The sequence below is a fragment of the Pinus tabuliformis genome, chromosome 8 (genome assembly GCF_031772625.1).
Source record: "Pinus tabuliformis cultivar Carrire ecotype Pingquan chromosome 8, CPIR1, whole genome shotgun sequence".
Taxonomy (NCBI): Eukaryota; Viridiplantae; Streptophyta; class Pinopsida; order Pinales; family Pinaceae; genus Pinus; species Pinus tabuliformis.
In genome coordinates this window covers 122,465,774-122,488,587 of record NC_142294.1, presented here as the reverse complement: position 1 = coordinate 122,488,587, position 22,814 = coordinate 122,465,774, and the positions used below count along the sequence as shown (strand labels likewise).

At 37.7% G+C, this 22,814-nt stretch overlaps 1 protein-coding gene and 1 pseudogene across 4 annotated transcripts in view; one reads left to right on the top strand and one right to left on the bottom strand.

Annotated features, from left to right (window-relative positions):
- LOC149234433 (transferases, transferring acyl groups) overlaps window positions 1–22,814 on the top strand; it is a 415,828-nt gene that overhangs the window by 199,109 nt on the left and 193,905 nt on the right. The window lies entirely within an intron of this gene.
- LOC149234435 (uncharacterized) lies at window positions 7,765–20,876 on the bottom strand (annotated as a pseudogene).

Below are 22,814 nucleotides of genomic sequence, written 5' to 3'. Positions count from 1 at the left end.
ACCAGAATGTGTTGGGTTTATTTATTGAAGAACAAATTTGTTGCTTTTCAAACATTCAAGAATTTTCATAAATGGATTGAAAATGATGCACAATCTCATATTGGGTCTATTCGCACTGATAATGGAAAAGAATATACATCAAATGAATTTGAACACTATCTTCGCCAACATGGGATTAAACATCAAACAACTGTGCCTTATAATCCCCAACAGAATGGTGTAGCTGAAAGAATGAATAGAACAATCTTGAATATGGTACGATCCATGCTCTTTTTCAAAAATGTAAAGATAATGTTTTGGGCTGATGCTGTTCTATGTGCTACATATATAAAGAATAGATGTCCATCTAATGCTATAAGAAACAAGACTCCTTATGAATTGTGGTATGGACATGTTCCTTCGGTAAAACATCTCAGGATCTTTGGTTCCACCTGTTATGCTTTGATACCAAAGGTACATAGAAACAAACTTGGTGCTAGAAGTCGTAAGTGTATCTTCCTGGGGTATTCAAACACCTCTAAAGCATACCGCCTCTATGATGAAGTAAATAAAAAGTTTGTTGTATCTAGAGATGTCATTTTTCTTGAATCATCCAAATCTGACAATGTTGTTGAGTGGCAACTTGATTGCTTGGATAGATTCGCAAAAACGAAATCATTTCAAGAATTTGATAATCAGATTCCACATCTTGAAGGGGGGATTCCTATACTAGAACAACATGTGGAATCTTCTTCTGAAGAACAATCTCCCCTGCATGAAACTCCAACAACGGATGATGCTTTAAGTGATGTAATTGATAGAATTGGGAGACTCAATCTTGATTCAGTCCCAACTCAATCAACAGAGCAGCCTGGACCATCTCAGAAAGGTCCCCCAAAGTGGCTGACAAAGACACTTGAAAGTGTTCATCCTGATGAAATTGGAAAAATAGGAACCAGAAATTCAAACCGACAAAATGGAGGTGATGTAGATGACTCTAATTCACCTGTTGATATGGATGTTACTTATGATTGTGAATTGAACTTGTCTACAGATTTTGAACCAACTTCCTTCAAAGAAGCTGCTTCTCATGATGAATGGAAAGAAGCGATGAAAAAGGAGTATGATGCCCTCATAAAGAATGGCACTTGGAATCTGGTTGATCCTCCATTTGGAACCAAACCAATTGGCTGCAAGTGGGTCTACAAGAACAAGTACAAAGCTGATGGCTCACTTGACAAGCACAAAGCTAGGCTTGTGGCAAAAGGCTTTGCACAGAAGGAAGGGGTCGATTATGAGGAAACTTTTGCCCCCACAGCAAAATGGGCCACCATCCGGACACTCTTTGCAGTAGCTGCTCAGAACGGTTGGAAAGTCCATCAAATGGATGTAAAAACTGCATTCTTGAATGGAGATCTAAAAGAGAATGTTTTTATGTTTCAGCCTGAAGGATTTGCTGTGAAAGGACATGAACATAAAGTATGCAAACTTGTGAAGTCCTTGTATGGCCTCAAACAAGCACCACGAGCCTGGTATGAAAAACTAACTGAGCATCTTCTGAAACTCAACTTCAATCATTTTGATCTTGATGATGCAACTTTATTTGTCAAGAAAGTTGGCAAAACAGTTGTATATCTTGTGGTATATGTAGATGATCTTTTAATGACAGGGAACGATGAAAGCTATATTGCATCCATAAAGAAAGAATTAGGAAAAAGTTTTGAAATGACTGATTTGGGCTATGTTCATTACTATCTTGGCATTGAAGTAACCCAACATCCAAAATCCATATTTCTTTCTCAAAAGAAATACATTGGAGATTTGTTAAACAGATTTGGCATGACAGAGTGCAATCCTCTTTCTACTCCAATGGAACAAAACTTAAAGCTCACATCTATTGAAGGAAAGGAATTTGAGGATGCAACAAAGTATAGACAGCTTGTAGGAAATCTCATCTACCTCACTACTACCAGACCAGACATTTCATTTACTGTTGGAATCCTCTCCAGGTTCATGCAAAAGCCTTGTGAGGGACATTGGTCTGCTGCAAAAAGAGTTCTAAGGTACTTGAAGGGAACTCAAGACCTTGGAATCAAATATACACAGGTGGACGACTTCAGCTTGATTGGATACTCTGATTCAGACTTCGATGGAGACAAAGAAACTGGAGTATCTACTTCAGGATATGCTATGAGTCTTGGATCAGGAGCTGTCTCTTGGAGATCACGCAAACAATCAGTTCCAGCAGATTCCACAACAGAAGCAGAATACGTGGCAGCAGCTGAAGCAACGAAAGAAATTGTGTGGCTCAGGAAAATTCTTGAAGATTTGCAGGTAAAACAAGTACAATCAACTCCACTCATGATTGACAACACCTCTGCAATAAAGTTGGCCAAGAACCCAAAGTTCCATGATCGTACAAAGCACATCAATACTAAATATCATCTGATCCGACATCATGTTGAGGCCAAAACAATCCATCTTCGTCATTGTTCCACAAATGAGCAAATTGCAGACATCTTCACCAAAGCGCTTGGAAGAGAAAAGCTTGAAAGATTCAGAACGATGCTTGGACTCACCAACATCCCTTCAGATTAAGGGGGGGAATGTTGACACCTAATCCTCTGCGATTGGGTGAATGTGGAATGTGAACAGTCATCAAGAAGATGAACTGATCAGTCACATTCATGTATATAACAATAGCTACCTAATGAAATAAATGAATCAGTTTTTCTGCCAAAAAAAAAAAAACTCACCAACATCCCTTCAGATTAAGGGGGGGGAATGTTGACACCTAATCCTCTGCGATTGGGTGAATGTGGAATGTGAACAGTCATCAAGAAGATGAACTGATCAGTCACATTCATGTATATAACAATAGCTACCTAATGAAATAAATGAATCAGTTTTTCTGCCAAGTCTGGAGTTACTCCTGGTCTGACAGAAACTTATGAGCAATGGATTTGCATGTAAAATAAATGTCAATGCTTGTGAAAAATAAACTCAAGATTGTACTCAAAATAGCTTTGCAAAAGAAATAAATTTTAACTTGAGAGATTAGCTTGACATAAAACAATTGGTTGCTTTGGAAAGTGAAATTGCCCAAATACACAATGCATCAAAACTTAAGATATGAAATTGTTGCACAATAGTGAAACATAAGTGAACTTTAGACAATACCCAAGCTAAAATGTATCAAGTTAAAGAGATGCTTGCATAAAAATGAATTGCTATGAAATAAAGTGTAACTTGTGACTTGTAGCAAGTAATGTAAATGGCAAGCAAATTTTAGTGAACTTTAGTAAATTAAGTGAGATGCATGGTTGTGTTAAATAGAAAATTGAAGCATGCAAGTGAAAAGAGAAACTAGAATCAACAAATCAAACCAACCACAAGTTTTCTCCCAAAGTGGAGAGATATGGATGCCAATGGGTAAAACTCACGCTTCCAAAAATTATAAATTTCTTTAATTAAATTACAAGAGGCAAGGGCTTATGAAAGCCTCCTCCAAACTCAAGGATTTTTTTTTACAATGAAGCCTTTAGACCATAAACTTTTCCTTGATGAATTATTGCTGCAAATGATACCAAGGAGGGCCTTGAAATCTGACATTTCGAAGGGGACGCTTTAGATACAAAAATTAGATTTAAGAAGAGGAATTTGCACCAAAGCAAGAAAGGCTAAGCCTCCTTAAGCCCACGACCAAGAGAGAGAAATGCAGCCCCAAAATGGAACTTGGTCTTGCCAAAGAGAGCCTCGAATGCCCACGGCCAAGAGAGAAAATTAGTCTTGAATTGAGAGCCCAAGATCCTGCACACAACTTGTTAATAGTTTCAAATAATAAATCCCGCAAGCTTTAACAAGAAACAAGTTAGAGAGGGTTGCAAAACAAACCAAGCGTTAGCTATGAAAATAATTAATAAAATTACAAATGTATGTGTACAATATAATCTACAAAGGCTAAGCTAAGAGTATGATTAAGCTCAAAAGAAATCCCTGCAAGACAAATTCAAATCATAAGACTTTGGCAATTGACAAATGTGGGTTCTCCTTGAGTACTTTCAAGAGTGGGTTGGTTCGCCCGAGAACTTCCCTTCACGCTTGAAGTTTGATCAAAGAAATATTTTCTCCACAACGTCACATGAAAAGATTAGATCCACATGGGCTTAATCAAATGCATTGAAGAGAAAATTTTAGAGATATATTTGACATCAACTATTTCATTTCCCTATCTAGAGCAAGTAAATAATCCTTATGTTAATGTGAAATAGATACACATCAACATAACTTGAAAAGTATCATGTAAATAATAACATAATGAAACAAATAGAAATATAAGAGCAAGAACATCAAGAAGTTCCACAGGCCTAGGTAGTACCTCCCACACATCGTTTGTCATGATGGAGCTATACTCCACCATGGCATTCTGTCACACCTGATGTTGTGCAGCCCCTTGATAACTGGAAGGTTCAACAACTTGTGCCATCAATGCTTGGTACTTGTCTGGCTGTCTGGACTCTGTACTCCCTCTTGCCCATCCTAGGAGCCTCCATAAACCCCTGCATATCCTCAAGTGTTTGACAGACTTATTTGTTGATTCGATGGCTAGTGTTGGGTGGTTCAACTAGCTCCTCATCCAGTCTCTGCTACTCCATCTGCTACAAACTCGCTGGATTTCCTATACCTGAGCAATTGCTCGTACTAATTACTATACTAGTACTTTGCTGACCCTATGACTGTCCCTGTTGCTGGACTAATGGAGCTTCTGCTAGTTCACTTTGATCACTTGACGACATCTCGTGAGAACTTCCAAAGGCCCTCTCCTCAATGAACTTCACGTCCTATCTCACGATAATCTCCCTACTGTTAGGAATGTAGATCCTGTATGTCTTTGAGGTTTCAATATACCCAACAAAGTACCATTTCTCTGTAGTGTAATCTAATTTAGTGCGTTTTTCATTTGGTACATGGCTGTATGCTATGCTACCAAAGATTTTGAAGTGGCTGACATTTGGTTACTTCCTTGAGAAAACCTCCTCTGGTGTTGTCTTCTCCAACGCCCTGTGAGGAACCCTGTTCTGGATGTACATCGCTGTGCTACATGCCTCTGCCCATAAAAATTTGGGCAAGTCTTGATCATATAGCATAACCTTTGCTGCCCCAACGACACTCCTGTTTTTTCCCTCCACTACTCCATTCTGTTGTGGATTGTATGGAGTTGTCCACTCTCTCATGATGCCCTCCTTCGCATAGTAATCAATGAAACCATTGTTTGTGTACTCTCCTCCCTTATCTGTGCGAAGTACCTTGATCTTTATCCCTGTTAGGTTCTCCACCTTAAACTTTTGGAACCGATTAAAGACCTCATCCTTGGTCTCAAAAAGTAGATCCATTTCTTCTTGGAGTAGTCATCTATGAAGGTGATGAAGTACTCGTACCCTCTGAGAGATCTGGTGGACATTGGGTCACGAATGTCTGAATGTACAAGCTGCAACACCCCATTTGATCTACTGTCATTTCTTGGGAACACTGCCTTAGCGTATTTCCCAAATATGCATCCCCTACACACATCATTGTGTTCTGTGCTTAATTTTGGAACACCCGTCACTGTCTCCTTGAGCATCCTCAATGCTCCATGGTGTAGATGACTCATTCTCCAATGCCACAATTCATTCAGGTCTCTTCCAGTGTTAATGGTGCTACTAACTAGTGCCTTTGGAGAATCAAGCTAAAACTTATATAACCTATTGCTTCGAACCCCAATCTGCTTCACCTTCTTCCAGTTTCGGTGTTTGATGAACACCTTATTCCCTACAAAGTGGACATCATAACACTGTGCTTGCTCTTGACTCCTTGGCTATATGAGCAGCTGGAGCGAATGTGTCTGCGTGGACGGCAACAATGTTTGATTGGCCATAGTTGATGGAAAGAGGGCACGTTTGGTTGGCGGAAGCAGGTGGAATAAACGCCTGGGGAATTCACTGCAGTGGCAGAACCACCAGTGATGGTCGTTGCTTACTCTCGGACAATAGAACTGGTCAGCACAGTCGGATAGACTGTGGCGACGACGATTGACACGAGATTTGACAGGGCGTGGATGATGTGGTTGATAGGCATCGTTGGCCTATAGCCCAAGTAAGTTTTTGTTGTTTGTGTTTTTTTGTTTTTAATATATATATATTTTAAACTGGTTTTTTTTTCATTTTTTTGTTTTGTTTTATATATATATATATATATATATATATGTAAAATTTATATATGCGCCTTTTTATATAGATTTTTTTTTTTTCCTTTTTTTTAATACTCTTTCTCTTTTTTTTTTTAAATGGCCAATGGCTTGACGTTAACCTAGAGAACCTCCAAAAGCTTATGGCGAAACGCTTGAATGCCAACAAAGTTGACAAATTTCGATGGCCAAAGACCTGGGTCACACTGGCTCTGTGCAGCAGTTGAGCAACCAAAGGATCAAACTGTTGGAATTTCTAAGCCTAACCCGTTAGAAATTCTTCTTGCACTATCTAGTTTATCTCACCTACATTTTAATTACTTAACAAGTTATTTAACCATATAAACACTGAAAATAAACACAAGTACAGTCTCAACCATCTATAGATCATCAACTGAAAGAATAGACAAACACACAAGGGACACCATTATTTTTGGACAATCGTCCTCGGAAAACCCAACTTGGGAAAAACGGTGTAGCAGTTCTGAAGGTTTTATTATTAAACAACTTTCTTGAGTACAACTGGGTGCCAAACTGGCTCACCCGACAGAGAAATCAATTTGGCAGTAATACCTCTCTTTGGAAGCATATATTTGGCAAGTTTGCTCCACGAAAATCTCTCCAACACCTCTCTGAGGCTCCATGTCAGCCCTGTTGGCCTCTGTGTCAGCCTGGAACCCTCTGTGTCAGCCTTTTGATGCTCTGCACTGGCTCTCTGGCCCTTTGCATCACTCACGCAGGTCCTGGTAGCCTCTACGCAATCCCTCTGGCCCTCTGCATGGCTCCTGCTGGCTCTGCGCAGCCTTCTCTGCCTTAGCGCTGATCCTTCGACACTATCTCTGCCTCTGTGCTATGCACTCACTGCCCCTCGCTGCAAGTCTGATCATTGGTTCGATTTCTCTTAGCAAACCCTGCTCCAGAAAATCGAACAGACTAATCAACTTGGTGTATCTCCAACTGACCCTCAAGCCTCCTCTTATACATTTTCTGTTGAGTCTTCAACGGTCGAGATTAAATCTCTAATCAACGACTAAGATTAGATTTGGCTTGATCCATGTCATTTAGAACCTTTTCACCCAATTTTATATTAATACCCATTAATATTTTTATTTTCCTAAGTTTAGACTTAGGAACCCATTAAAAATATTAATTATTTTAATATCTCTCTAACCAGGTGGAATTTCCCCAAACCATTTTTGGGTCTTGGAGATCTCATGTGCTTTAGCCTCTCCACTAATTTTCATGGCTAGAGCACATCCGACGCTACCCCAAATCAACACAAACAACTCTAATACCAATGGAACGAACAAAGTTCGCCCTTCAAGTTAAATACTCCAGAAGACTTGGAATATGTAGATCTCCATTGAGATACAAGATTATATATTAAATGTATGAATAAGAATGATGATACAATTGAGAGTGAGGGGCTGGCTTATAAACCAAGCAAGTGTCCCTTTATGAATGGTCATGTCTCCTTCGACACGCCCCTTTGTTTAACTAATTTTTACTTATTTACATTCTTGTTATGTTTATTATTTATTATCTATATTTATTACTTTTTAGATAATTATATTCATAACACAATGCTCTGCATATTTCCGGTTGATTTCTAAAGTTAACACTTGTTCAAAGGGATAAGCAATTGCATGAAATGGTTGCACGCTTGGAAGAACTTACATCTTTATCCACCGCCTTACAATTGTCTCAACTTCAACAAAATTACTGTCATGACCCTCCTAATCACAGACACACTGCAAAGTGTGCAACAGGGTGCAGATTGCTTCTAGAAAATCAGGACGTAGTAACAAAGCTTGCTTGTAACACTTAATAGTAGCTTCAACAAGACCACTATCCTTGTAGGCTGAAGCAAGGTTGGCTGTGGCATGACCTTCTGCCATGGTAGGCCTGATTGTTATCGCACGTATATAATCTTGTATTGCTTCATTAACTCGACTCATCTCTTTAAGTGTATTTCTTCTATTAACAAGACCATCAATTGCCGTAGGATCTAGATTTTATACGAAGAACTTCATTGTGACAAGCAATTGCTTCCATGTAATGACCTTGGTATTTGCATATTTTTATATTTTATATTTTTTTATTTATTTTTGATCTCATATTTTTGCGATCCATAATTATGTTTGAGATTCTCGTTCGGATTAATCACATCGAATAATTTTATGGTCAACGTTTCAAACCTACCAATGAGGTTCATCTTCACGACCAAGGTGAAAAGACAGATCAATCAGTATGATTAAATAGTGACCAGATGCATCAAGTTCCAGAATTAGCCGCTATGAAAAGTTATTATTTAATAAAACTAACCTTAATGACTAGTTTTTAGTCAAGAGATTATATCTGAAAAAGTCCAGGTAAGAAATTATAAGATAATTATATTAATATTAAATAATTAACTTATACATATTTAACATCAATGGTTAGTTATTGAAAAATAGAGTTTAGTCAAAGGAAGTTATTAAAAGGAATTGATTTAATATATATATATATATATAAACTTAAAAAAAAGGAAAAAAAATAAAAAATAAAAAATTATAAATAAACAAATAAAAAATATATAAGAATAAAATAAATAAAAATGGAATTATAAAAAAAAGAAAAAAAAAAGAAAAAAAAACTCACAAAGAAAGGGCCGGAACCCAACTCTTGCTTAGTTTCCAACGATCATCCCTATTGAGATTTTTAGCCTGTTTCTCAATTTCAATGGCCTCTCTCAACTTCCTATGATGGAAATGATCAATCTTCGCAATAACTTTAGACTCTTCAATGTAGATATGGTGTTTAATTTTCTCCGCATGTTCAACGATAGCTGAGGAGCGAGAGTGATTATGCCTGATGTCTGCTGCATGCTCCAGAATCCTCCGATTAATGGAGTGGCTAGTTTCTCCAATGTATGGAGTCCCTCATGAGCAAAGGATTGAATAAACCCCTTTCATGTCTTTAGGGTCCATAGGGTCCTTAACCAATCTAAGGGAGCTCCTAATAGTATTAAGGGGCTTGAAGGTGGCAGTGACATTATTCTTCTTAAGAACCTGGGCAATATTATCTGTGGTTCCAAGGATGAATGGAAGAAGAACATTTGGGGAATGTTCATCACGAGACTTCTTAATCGAAAAGCATTTATTAGCTTTTTGAAAAGCTAGAAGACCTTGATGTTTACTATACCCATTGTTTTTGAAAACATTTGGAAGGTGTGATTTCTTATCTTCCAGGTGGTTTTCATCTGAAATCCTTAGCGTACGGGTAGCAAGGGTGTTGAGAACTCCAAATTTTTGCGTTGGGAAATGGTGAGAATTGGCATGAAGATATTGTTCAGTGGGAGTCTTCTTGCGGAACACCTGGTGAGACAAGGAACCATCGTATATTATGGTGAGGAGAACATCGAGGAAAGGACCACTGCCATCAATTTCAACTTCCATAGTGAATTTGATGGAGCGAGATTGAGAATTAAGGTGAGAAAGGAACAAATCCAAATTTTGACGACCATAGGGCAAGACAACACAAGTGTCAACAACAAACCTTTTCCATAGTTTGGGCTGAAATTGAGTAGAGGCCAAAGCTTTGGTCTCAAAATCCTCCATGAATAAGTTGGCAACCACGGGAGAGAGTAGAGAACCCATGGCGATACCACATGTTTGCTCATAGAATTCACCCTCGAAGTTGAAAAAGGTAGACGTCAGGCAAATCCCAACTAAATTGGCAGTGTCATCATCAGTAATCTAATTATTGACATTAATAGCCTCATTAATGGGGATTTTTGTGTAAAGGGAAACAACGTCAAAGCTAACAAGCAAATCCCCAGGGTCAAGCTTGATACCTTTAAGCTGATTAACAAAGGAGGCAGAGTCCTTAACAAAGGAGCTAGGGTTGCCAACCAGAGGTTTAAGCTTTTGAGCTAGGAACTTGGTAGGAAGATAAGTAGGCCCACCTATTGTGTTGACAATAGGTTTGAGGGGGACCCCATCTTTATGAATCTTAGGAAGACCATAAATTCTAGGGGGGATAGGGTTACTCTCACTAAGCTTCTTGCTTAGGGGGTTGAGAGAGGGGTTAGCCTTAACAACATTGACGACCTCCATAGAAACTTTCTTAATCGGATTCTTCGAAAGTTTCTTGTAACTTCTACTATTATAAAGGTGGTCTATCATCTTGTTAGCATAGTCAACTTTATCTAATATGACAACTAACCTGCCTTTGTTAGCCTTAAGAACGACAATATCAGGGTTATCTTTTAAGGATTTAAGAGCGGGAAACTCATCTCTGCTAATGTTGCTCTTAGGGGGCCTAGCTTTCTAAGAATGATGGCACAATCTTGCCTAATAACTTCCTTAATATTATTAGGAAGGATCCTAATTCCATATTCGACATTGCAAATGATGTCCTCAATGGGAATCTTTCTAGGAGCCATGGAAAAATTTAACCCTTTATTCAAAAGACGAAAAACATGAGGATCAAGATCAATACTATAAAAATTAACAACATTATTAAAAGAGGGGTGAGAAGATTTATTATAATTGCTAGCCATATTATTATTTCTATTATTATGAATTGAGGGAGTATTATTATTAACATCACAATAAGTATTATTATTAGAATTATTTTCATTAATATTGTTATTATTAAAATTCTTGGTATTAATATTTTTGGTATTCATGTGAAGAAGAGAGTAAGATGATTTGATATTGTTATTGTTGTTATCTAGAATAATGTTAATATTGTTATCTAAAATAATAATAATAATAATAATAATAATAATATTATTATTATTATTATCATCTCAAAATAACATTATTATTTTACACATTGTCATTAGAAATCACAATATTATTTTTATTATTATAATTGTTATTTTTATTTTCAATATCATTATCTAAATTGGCAATTTCATTATTATTTAAATTATTACCCCTAATGATAAAATTGTTTTTATTATTTGAATTCTTATCCTTTATGATACAATCATTCTTATTAATAATTATTGTCGTTAATCATATTAAAATACTTATTATTAAAAAGAATGTCATAACGATCATTAATAAATTATTAAAAAGATTGTTATTATTCTCTTTAGGGTTAATGGAGGGAAGAACGTTAGTCATATCTAAAAGGGAATGGGGTTGATTATTATTAAACTCCAACCGAGGATGGAGAGGGATGGAACATAACGAATCAAACGAAAGGGAGAATTGAGGCTGAGGTGCAGGAATTACAGCGGAGGAGTGGAGAGACTCCCGGAGAGGGGTAGAGGCCGAGACCACTGAGGAAAGGATCAGATGGAAGGAGTGAAGGGCTGGGTTAACGGAAGGAAAAAAGCCACAATGAATTAATGCAGGTCCGCCAACGGGAGGAGGGATGGCCTGAGGTTGAGAGGGTGAAGTGTTGAAGAAAGTGTAACTAGGTTCGGTCTTCATAAATGTAATTTTGATCTTTGTATTTATAAAAGAAAAGAAATATTATTTTTGTTATTTATATCAATAAGTTTCTTGCTCATTGGATAGGTCTAGCACATGTCAAAGTGCTATAGGAAAGTCAGAGAGTCAAAAGAAATATTGAAGACCCTTAAGGGCATTTTATACCATGTATATATATGTATTAGAGTCAAAGATATTCCTCCAAGCAAAGTCACAAGTCTCCTCCAAGCAACGACATCACTAAAAGAAGCAATCTGATGTGTAAATGATAAGTCGGCCTCAAGTCTACAAGTCAGCGTCAAGTTGACCTAAAAGAGGAACAAACCTCTATACATAGAGGTTGTTCACTCCTCTAACGACAAGCATCATAAATCAACAAGATAGAAGGACGAGTTAAGGGTGAAAAAGAAGCGAAGGAAGGAGCCTTTAATGCAGCGAAGAAAGAAGAAAGTATACCGAGCCTTAGAGGACTGTTCTAAGGTCAACTACAACCACACATGTGAAGATATAGAGGGCCTCTCCGCTGTCATAGAAGCCCTCAACTATAGTCATATATATATCGTTGTTTGGACTAGATAAATAAGCCTATAAGGCCTCTCACTCAAGCGAAGAAGAAAGAGGACATTGACCTAAGGAATCCCCTCACATGTGCGAAGAAATAGGGTTGCATTGCTGTCATATCAGACTTGCAACTATATCTCAAGAAAGAGCTCGGTTGGGTAAGAGATAAGGGACTCCTCATATATGAAAGAATCCACTAAGGATAAAAGAGGAATATCTCTTCTAGAGCTAGCATATCTAGAACTAGTATCAGTCGTTGGAAGGAGGACGAAGTGCCGGAAGAGGGAGGACAAAGACTTGACTTGTGGTTGGAGGATATTCTTGTCAAAGGTCTAGGGTTTGCCATTTATCAATAGAAGATTCAATAAGAGAAATTTGAGAAAGGGTTTTCCTCTCTAAGAGAGAGAGGTTTTGCCCTGGTAGAGAGCCAACATCTTGTGTTCTTGTCTTTTGTATTTTGGTAGCAGTTTGATGAAGTAAAAGAACATACACTAATAATAAGAAGAAGATCAAGCTAACAAGAAAAGTAAAAGTGCTTCACAAATTGTTATCATTGCTAGAAGAATCCTATCATAACTACTTTGCCCTAGATTCTTCAACATGAAAGAAGGACTGGGGAAGAAGGGTGCCGAGAGGGAGATAATGATGGAGGAATACAATGAATCGAAGGGGGAGGATGGAATGTAGCTTCACCCGGTTCGAAATTGAAGGCAGCAGAAGTCGAGGGTACGATGCAGTTGAGTTCACCGGATTCAACCAAGGGATGGCTTGGGGACAAAGGAATTAGGATGAGAGATAGAGCCCGAGGAGGACACCTGGCCTCTCACCCATGAACTGAGAGCATCAATTTGATCCATTTTAATATGACTCTTATATGAAACGAAAGCCGAATGCGACTGACATCTAGAGCTATTACCTTTCATCTTCATAAATATGGCAGATTGCATTTTCTTGGCAAATTCTTCCAGACACGATGCTTTCAACAAAGAAAATGTTATGAAATCAGCGCACAAAAAGATAGAAAAGATAGATGAATGCCTTAGAAATAAGCCTCTTGGAGGGGACAACTTCCTTTACATTACACAAATGAACAATTCTTGGATGATTCAAATGACAAAACCTCCTTTCTATATATAGGAGTCTAAAGGGTCACAATATAACCAAGCCGACCTAACAATAATAATATAAAGGCACAAAAACAGCAATAAAGGGATTCTATGAGGCACAATAATAACAATATGGGGACAATAGGGGCACAACAATAACAATAAGGGATACAACGAAAATAGTAATGGGGGAATCACTAGTATTATAGGGACCTAACATGCCCCTCTACTTCAAAAAAGTGTTGTCCTCAATGCTTGAGTAGTTTGGGATGCTTCTGTATAAAATTCTCATCCTCCCATGTGGAATCTTCAACGGGTAAGTTCTTCCACTTGATGAGATACTCTGAAATTGATTGATTTCGTAGCTATCGAGTTCTTGTTTCTTTGACTGCTTTAGGTTCCAATCTGATTTTTTTTCCTCATCAAGTTTTGGCAATATTGTTTGAACTAGAGGCTTGTCACCTATAACCTTCTTTAAGCATGAAACATGGAAAACTGGGTGCACTCTGGAAGCTGCAGGAAGCTCCAATTTGTATGCCACAGTACCTATCTTTTGCAACACCTTGTACGGACCATAATACTTTGGTGATAATTTATTATCCTTCTTAGCTTTCTTGAGGGACATTTGTTTATATGGTTGTAGTCGTAGGAATACCCAATCACCTACATCAAAACTTCTTTCGTTGCGATGTTGATCTGCCTGCTGTTTCATTCTATTCTGCGCCAAGGTGAGATTATCCTTTAAGAGTTGGAGAACTTGTTGCTGATGCTCAATGTGATCTTCCACTGCTTGAACCTTAGAATTTTCTCTTAAATATGATGTGATGGATGGTGGATGATATGCAAGTAACATAAATGGGGTCATTTTTGTTGCAGTATGGAAGGAAGTGTTATACCACCATTCAGCCAGAGGCAACCATTTGAACCATTGTGCCTGTTTATCAGATACAAAGCAACGAAGATATCCTTCCAAACATTTGTTTACTATCTCAGTTTGCCCATCAGATTGAGGATGATAAGATGAGCTATGAGCTAACTGAGTACCAAGACAAGAAAATAATTCTGTCCAAAAATTTCCAGTGAAAATGGGATCTCTATCACTTACAATAATCTTTGGGTTTCCATGTAGCTTTTGAATTGTTTCCATAAATGCAGTAGAAATTGTACTCACTTTAAATGGATGAGATAATGCATAAAAGTGTGCATACTTGGTAAGTCTGTCAACTACGACCATGATAACACTTTTTCCTTTGGACTTGGGTAAACCTGTGATAAAATCCATTGAAACCTCCTCCCAACATTGGCTTTGAATGAATAAAGGTTGTAATAGTCTTGGGGTCTTAATTGTTTCAACTTTATTTTGTTGGCAAACCAAACATTCCGCCACAAACTTTTGAATATCAGGTTTAAGGCCATCCCAAAAAAAATCCTTCTTAACCCTGTGGTAGGTTTTTAGAAATCCTGAGTGCCCTCCTAAGGGAGAGGTGTGCAATGCCCTAAGAATCTTTTGTTTGAATTGGGAATTCTTACATAGGTATAACCGATCCTTGTACCATAACGAATCATTTTTCCAGCTAAATGTATCAGATGTATTGGGATCTTGTTGTATCTTTTGAATGAGTGCCCACACTTCCTCATCATTCTTCCATTCATCCCTTGCTTTGTTTATCCAATCTGGTTGGATAATAGAAATGGCGCAAAGAAATGCTTCCACATCCTCATCCTTTCTTGAGAGTGCATTTGCCACAACATTTTGCTTCCCTTTTTTGTAGATGATTTCAAAGTCATAACCCAACATCTTTGTGACCCATTTTTGCTGCTCTTCTGAAGATAATCTTTGTTCTAAAAAGTATTTAAGACTATCATGATCTGTTTTTACCTTGAAGTGTCTTCCCATTAGGTAGGGACGCCATTTCTTATATGCATGTAGTATTGCCAACATTTCCTTCTCATAAATAGCTTTGTGTAAATACTTTCCTTTGATTGGATGACTTTCGAAAGCAATGGGTCTTTCTTCTTGCATTAAAACAATACCAATTCCATTTCTTGAGGCATCACATTCCACAATAAAAGTTTTTGTGAAGTCCGGTGTAGCTAAGATTGGTGCTTGTCACATTGCCTCTTTAAGATGTTCAAAATCCTTCGTTGCTTCTGGAGTCCATGAAAATGCATCTTTCTTCAATAATGTTGTTAGAGTTGCTGCTATCCTCCCATAATTCTTAACAAACTTGCGATCATACCTTGTCAATCCGAGAAATCCTCGTAGATGCTTTATGGATGTGGGGATTTTCCATTCCTTAATGGTTTTAATTTTGCTAGGGTCTACCCTAACACTTTCATGAGATACAATATGACTCAGATATTCCACCTCTTGTACTCCAAATAAACATTTGGAGATTTTTGCATATAATTGTTTCTCCTCCAATAGCTTGAGCACCATGTCAACATGTTGGACATGATCCTTCCAAGATTTGCTGTAGATTAGTATATCATCAAAAAGTACTAACACAAATTTTCTAAGGAAGGGTTTGAAAATAGAATTCATCAAACCTTGAAATGTAGAAGGTGCATTAGTAAGGCCAAAAGGCATGACCAAAAATTCATAATGACCCTCATGAGTTCTAAATGCTGTTTTTGGAATGTCTTCAATCTTCATTTTGATTTGATGATATCCTGAACGAAGATCCAACTTGGTGAAGTAAATTGATCCATGCAATTCATCCAATAATTCATCAATGACAGGAATGGGAAATTTATCTTTAATAGTGAACTTTTTGAGCTCCCTATAATCTGGACACATGCACCATGATCCATCCTTCTTGTGAACCAATACTACTGGAGCAGAGAAAGAACTTTGACTAGGTTGAATCATACCAACCTCTAACATTTCTGCGACCATACGTTCAATTTCACTCTTTTGGACATAGGGATATCTATAAGCCCTGATGTTTGGAGGAACACTTCCTGGAATCAAATTAATAGCATGATCATGATCACGAATAGGTGGGAGGCCTTTGGGAGTCTCAAATACCTTGGAATGATTGTCCAAGACTTTTTGGAGATCTGGAGAAATGGATGATTTCGATGTGGGAACCTCTAGTGAACATAATTGTGCAATTATGCCTCGTTGTTCTTTCTTTAGAAGCTTTGTCATTCCATTAGAACTGATTATCTTTCCCGGTTTCCCTGCGATACCCCTTAATTCAACTTCCTTTCCTTCTGAAGAGAATTTCATGAAAAGTTCTTGAAAATTAAAAGCTATTGTACCCAAGGATTGTAGCCATTAGACTTCTAGTACAACATCAGCACCACCCATTGGAATGGAAAGCATTGGGCTATTCAATACATATTCTCCCATGGATAGCTTGATATTATGGCATTTTCCTGAGCAATTTATGGTTCCTCCACTTGCAACCATCTCTTGACACTCTGGTGCTGGATATAGGAAGCAATTCAATTCCTTGGCTATCTTACAATGAATAAAATTATGGGTACTTCCTGAATCAATCAACACTATTACTTTTTTCTTCTTGATATGCCCTTTTATCTTGATAGTTTGAGGAGTGGTAATTCCAACCAATGCATTACAAGATATGGTCGGATTCATTTCTCCCTTTTCTAGGGTTTGTTCTTGGTGTATATCTTCTTCTTTTGACATTTCTTGTTCGTTTTCTTCCTCCTCTTCACAATCTATGTAAAATAATTTCTTCTCTGCAAACTTATGACCTTTAGTGTATTTGCTATCACAATTGCAACAAAGCCCTTTTGCTCTTTTTTCTTCCAATTGTTGTGGTGTCAACTTTGTAGGTTGTGGATGGCTAGGGGCAGTAACACTTCCATCTTTATGATTGTGAGTGGTAGGCTTCCTTGTTGCCATAATTTTGCTTTCCATTTTTTTTGCCAACCTGAATGCCTTCTCCAATGAATCTGGTTCCCAAAGGCGAACCTCATGTTGGATGTTATCTTTTAAAGTCCCTATGAACACATCAATCCTATGCTCCTCTGGAATATCTTTTACCCTTATATTCAATTTTTGGAAGTCCTCAATGTGCTCCATCATTGAACCCTTTTGTTTGAGATTTATCAATTGGCTAAAAAATGTGTTGCTTTTTGTATCCTCATAATGTGCTATCATTTCATCCGTAAAAATAGCCCAAGTGACAATTTGTTTACGAGAGCAAAGCCATCGATACCATACAAACTGATTTGGTTCCAAATATAAAGTTGCAATGTGTATTTTTTGTGTGTTTTGCACATTATGGAGATCGAAAAATTGCTCCATTTGTAGTATCCATGTTCCGAGATCCTTGCCATCAAACTTCCTCATATCGATCTTTGGAACATGGTGGTTCTTCGATCCAACGTTAGAGTCTATGAAATCATGATTAACATTTATTTTGTTCTCATCATGAGTTCCCTTTCCTACCCTTTCGCCATTAGTAAGCATTTCTTGTAGAAACTTTGTCAAATCTGTCTTCAAATTTGTCTGCAAATCTTCCATGCCTTTCTTTAAATCATCCATCTTAGCTTCCACACCGTCCATCTTAGCTTCCACGTCATTCATCTTAGCTTCTACGCCTTTCTTTAAACCATCCATCTTAGCTTCTACGTCTTTCTTTAAACCATCCATCTTAGCTTTTACATATTTCTTTAAACCATCCATCTTATTTTCTGTTACTTTTCTGCGAGTGAAATTTGTTGCACTTGGTCTCGTAATTTTGATATATCATATTGCATTTCTTCCTCTTCTTTATGAGTCATGCTAGAGCTTTCAGGTTGCTTACTAGGTGTTTCCATTTTCTTTCTTCGGGGCATCAATTACCAATAATAATGTTTCACTATGCCTTTTGAATTCTTTCAAACTAATTTTTCAAACCAAGCTTATGCAAAATTTAAAAAAAAACTACACACCTTTTTTCAATTTGTAGGAGCTCGATATTGAATCTGATGTATCTCTGTAATTTTGGATCTCCTAGGTCTGAAATTTCTTCCTGTGGTAACCCTCTGAGTAATCTTTCTAACCCAACAAGTTTGATCAAGATTGGATTCTCCAATGAAGAGTTATGCCAAATCTCCTATGATGACCTGAGTATAGACTGGTTTAGTAGAGCGAACTTGTACGACGTGCCGCGGGTCACTATTTCAACCTTAGGTTCTGAAAATGATACCCAAAAAAACTATAGTTCGTCCTCTTTCTGTAACTTCTTACGCAAATTCAATTTGATGCTCACAGCAAAAGCTATGATGATTTTCTCAAGGTGACCTGTTTGGAATGTAATTCGGTGGTCTGCAAAAACCCTAAATTCCTCAGATTATATCTCCGAAAATATAGCGATACAGGATCTGAAATTCGAACCGAAGGTTCAATGCGATTTCGTTTCAAATGGGTTTTTTTTAGCTTCTGAAACGTCACAGAAAAAAAGTTATAACGAAAATGCCACGATGACCTGTTTGGAGCAGCGATACCCTAGAATCCAAAGCTTTGATACCAAATGTTATGAAACTAGCTCACAAAAAGATAGAAAAGATAGATGAACGCCTTAGAAATAAGCCTCTTCGAGGGGGCAACCTCATTTACATTACACAAATGAATAATTCTTGGATGATTCAAATGACAAAACCTCCTTTCTATATAGGAGTCTAAAGGGTCACAATTAGTGTTGAAAATATCAGTATCGTTAAAATATTGGCGAGGGTCCAGAAAATATCTTATCGGCAATATCGGCGAAAATATCGGCAAATATCGGCAAGCATAAAAAATATTTTTTCAAATTTTTAAACAGAGTCTATATTTTGCCGATAATTTTAAAATATCGCGATATTTTTCCGATATTCGCCGATATTTTGAAAATATTGCGATGTTTTCAAAACAGAAAATATCGCAATATTTTCTCGGCAATATATCGTTTTGCTGAAAATATCGCGATATTTTCGAATATCGCCGATATTATCAACAGTGATTCACAATATAACCAAGCCGACCTAACAATAATAATATAAAGGCACAAAAATAACAATAGAGGGATTCTATGGGGCACAATAATAACAATATGGGGACAATAGGGGCACAACAATAACAATAAGGGATACAACGACAATAGTAATGGGGGAATCACTTGTATTATAGGGACCTAACAAAAAACCATCAAGAATTCTCCACAGAGTAACATCAATGCCATTGGTCAGATCCAGATGAAGGGAGAATAACATCCGAGATAAGGACTCCAATTCATCCCTAACCCTGCAAATATCAGACCGAACCAAACAAAGACTAGATCTTAAAAAAATATGCTTATTTTTAGATTTGTTAAGAGGGTGGTTAATACGAGCAAAGACTGGAACTATTGATGCATCTCGACAGTGCTTTAGAAACGTAAGATCTGCTTTTTTCTTTGAGACCTATAAACAAGCCTGTTCAAACCGTTGAACTTTATCAGCCATATCCCTTCCGTATATGGTTATAATTTTTGATCTAAGACTTTTGTGATGCATATTGTTGCCAAATTGCTATATGGAGTAGACAAACTAGTTGTAACTGCTATCGTCGCTTTATAGAAGTTTGCAGCCATATTCATCATATTCCATTCCAGATAAATATTCCCAAGGTTTGTAAGAGCCTGAGGATGGTTTGTTTGAAGTTGAAGGCAAGACTAGTAACAAGCAATTGCTTCATCCACTTTCCCAACATCTTTCAGTGCATTGCCCAGGTTATTGTATGCCCCCAAAAAAGTGGAGTCCAGGATGATAACATGTTTGTAGTGTGCTATTACCAAATCCAATTGACCTTTTTCATAAAAAAACATTGGCTAAATTCCCAAAGGCAATTGCATGGTCAGGACGCAATTGGATTGCTCGTTGATAGCACAAAATTGCATCTTGAAGCCTTCTTAGAGCCTTTAATACATTTCCTTGGGTCAAATGAGCATCTACAAAATTAGGCTTCAACTTGATTGCCTCTATATAATATCTGAGGGCTTTCTGGAAATCCCCTGCTTCCATAAACAAGTCAGCCAAATTTGACCATGCAATTACAAAATTTGGTTATATTTGCAATATCTCCATATAGCACAAGTACGCATGTTGAGTTAATCCTTGTGCCTTGAGAAAATTACCAAGGTTGCTGTAAGCATCAACCAAAGAAGGGTTAAGCTGCAGTGCCTTACAACAATAGTCAGCTGCTCCAGATAACGTTCCTTTCCGTATGTAAGCTCTAGCGAGATTAGACCATGCATCACAAAAATTTGGTCTTAACTTAATAGCAATTGAGTAGAATTGAATTGCCAAATCAATGTTTCCTTTTTCCTTCCAGGCATTAGCCATATTGCCATAACACTCTGTGACTTGAGAATCAATTGTTAAAGCCTCTTCATTCTTGGTAATGCACATGTCAAAGTCATGTAGATGGTAGTATACAACACCTAATAGAAGAAGATTATTAGTGCGTCCAGAGTTTTTTTCATATGTAGTGTTACAATGTTCCAATGCTCGGCTATAGTTGCTTGTCTTGTACTCTTGGTGTGCGACTGCCGATAGTGTGTCTTCATCTACTGTCAAATTCCAATATGCTTTAGTCATGCAACATGGCTTTGATGCGACAACAACAATCCCACTGTCGAGGTCACTTATTTTTGCTAATTCAATGATTGCAATACCACTTTCAAACCCTCACGTCAGTGACCAAGACGGCTTTTGACCCGAAAAAATACAGAACCCTTACACAACCACAGAACAAAACCCTTGTGGGCATTAATACAATCACCTCCAAATTGTGAGACAGCAAGCAACATCGACTTTGAGGTCTTGGAGGAGATGGACTTGGCGCTTACGCTGGCTCAGCCTCGGTGGAAGAGGCTCAAGATGGGTAGGATTGCTTATTACAATAACCACATTGTGATTGTTATTGTCTTTCCTGGGCATTGCTCCACAGGGTGTTGTGGATGTGCATGAAATCTTGTTTAAAGTTGCAGATTATGTCACCAGGGGTGGTGAAACTGACATCTTTAGCCCCATGCCTCTCATGATCTGCCAAAAGCCATTGTAGTAGCAACAAAAATCTGTTGAAGGCGATGAATAAGGTGATGCGAGATTGTTGAAAAAGACTAGGTGTTATTAGGGTATTGGGGATTGGATGGGGTGGACTGTGTGCCTAGTAAATCTATGGCTGTGTCATAGATTTGGTTTTGGTTTTGATTTGGTAACAGTCGCTCCATTTTCGGAAAGGTTGTTGCCTGGAAAATCCCACAAGGAGGAGACACTCCTGCATGAGGAGTGCGTCATAGATCTGTTGAGCATGAACCCTGGGGACTAGGTTCTTGATGTTGGGTGTGGCGTTGGAGGGCCAATCGTGCAACATTGAATGGAATCTGTGTAGAAAGGATTACAACCTAAGTTGACGGGGACAGATGTCATTCTCACACCACGGGACAAATGTCAGCGCACAGACAAAAAGGTAGACAAAAACTTGCTTGACCATTTTCAAAAAGAGACGCCTATTGGTGTAATTAATAAAAGGTCAAAGTGGTCCATGCCACATGTACAATGGGAATGACTTAAATAGTTGTCTTGGACAAGGGTCCGAAGTTCCTTTGCACGGAGTCCCACATTTGACTTGGTCAGCTAGCTAGCGCCAACGTCTATCTTGATTCTTAACCAAGTCCCACTTCATAATATAATATTTCAACTGCTGGGTGTACTCATGAACATTTTCCTTGCCTTCCAAAATTTAACACAATCAACTTTAAATGGCTAGGAAGGCATGTTGGACTAATGCTTGGTACATCACAACAATAACTACACCCAAAATTTGTAACACACTTTCTTGATTGAAGATATTTTTAACAGGTCAATGGCCCAGTAATCTTACGTGAGATGGCATGGATTTGTTTTTTTTGGTTCCCTCTAATGAGCCTGATTTGTCTATGATAATGTTGAAGAATTTCAACCCCCACTCCGGTTATTAGTTTTCCTTATAACTCTGTGCGTTTAGTTTTAAATCGAAGCATGATAAAAATTCTAAAATTTGGAAATGACAATATTTTCTAAAAACACAAATTTAGAGATTTCACAACTTGCTGAAATTGCAGAAATAAAACACAGCAAAATTATGACAGCCACACAGAAAATAACACAATGATTTTTGGTCAATGTGACTTTGGAAAAACCCCCCTACAACTCTTGGGGAAAACCAGTTTTAGAGCTCTTCTTTATTTCTGAAAATGCTCTTACAGAGAAACTGAAATACATAGTAAAAATTCTAGCAACCACAAATTACAATGTATCTCGATTTCTGTGCTCGAACTCCACCTCGAAAATCATGCCGATTAGCAAACTGCCAAAACATATTTTTTTTAGCAATTAAACAACATTAAATGCTGTACTGCCCGCCTTGAAAATTGTGCCCGAAACATGCTGTACGGACCATACGGATTTAAGCTGTATGGATGCCTCGAAAATTGTGCCCAAAACCTGCCTCGGAATTCGTGCCCTTGCTCCTGTCCCTCTTCCTCGATTTCT